This window comes from Monopterus albus, unplaced genomic scaffold (assembly GCF_001952655.1).
Source record: "Monopterus albus unplaced genomic scaffold, M_albus_1.0 scaffold55.1, whole genome shotgun sequence".
In the NCBI taxonomy this organism is placed as follows: Eukaryota; Metazoa; Chordata; class Actinopteri; order Synbranchiformes; family Synbranchidae; genus Monopterus; species Monopterus albus.
In genome coordinates, this window is record NW_018127935.1 from 1,797,701 (window position 1) to 1,798,729 (window position 1,029).

The window sequence follows — 1,029 nt, forward strand, 5'->3', positions numbered from 1 at the left end:
TTTTTCCGTCTCTTGAGGATCCAGGGGGTCGTGCATGACAATTTTTCCCCACAAAACATCATCATGGGGTTTTTTCGTCTGCACCGCAGTGACATTAAGAAATGATGAGAAATCTAATACAGATGAAATGATGTGTTTGCATTGAAACTGTTTGTCCAACAGTACAGACAATTGTGTTATGGAGCATGAGGGAAAGAACCATCTTATCAGTCTCATTTTCATTTACATTTTTACTTTAAATTCCATTTCATGATCATGTTTTAATTGCAGTATTGGTTGAAATGATTAAAGGTGTGAAGGTTAAAAGTTCCTGTACAAGGAGTGAAAAGATAAGGAAACTAGTACTGAACTACATTAATAATCTAACTCACGTAATTTTCTTAGGATACATATTATATTACTAATTGTGTTTGAGTTCATTTGTTAAATTCCCCTGTGATGACCTGGGACCAGAGATGTCGGCTGATGGCCTGGATAGGCCCAGTAACGGTCAAAAGTCACAGCTCATGCAGAGGATAAGTTTCACTATGTTTTCACAATTATATTTTAATTAGAACTGTCACAAGTTTGTGTCACCAGTAAAAACCTATATAATGTTTTGCATAATTAGGTCGTATTAGTTTACACCTTAAAAGGTGTAAAAGGAGGGATTTGTTAGGGTGATTTTTATTTTATGCACTTAAGAATGGTTTTATTTTATAATACACATAGGTTTACATACTTATATGTCACAGATATGCTTATATAATTATGAATATCACTTTATGTGTTCACTTAACTACTAGTCAAATATCTGCCGTGTGAGTCACTGAAACACTAATGCAACATCATAAGTCTTGTCCACTAAATTACTGAATTTCATTAGATTTATGGCTGTAGCTAAGGGAGCTCATAGTTACGTATCGTTCCTCTGGATTGGTGGACCCAAAGGAGTCTTGGTACGGTAAGGCTCCAAGTTTATTAAAATAGATTAGACGTAGATGAGAGAGCTTCAAAGGGAGAACAGTTATGCACACACACACCCAGGTA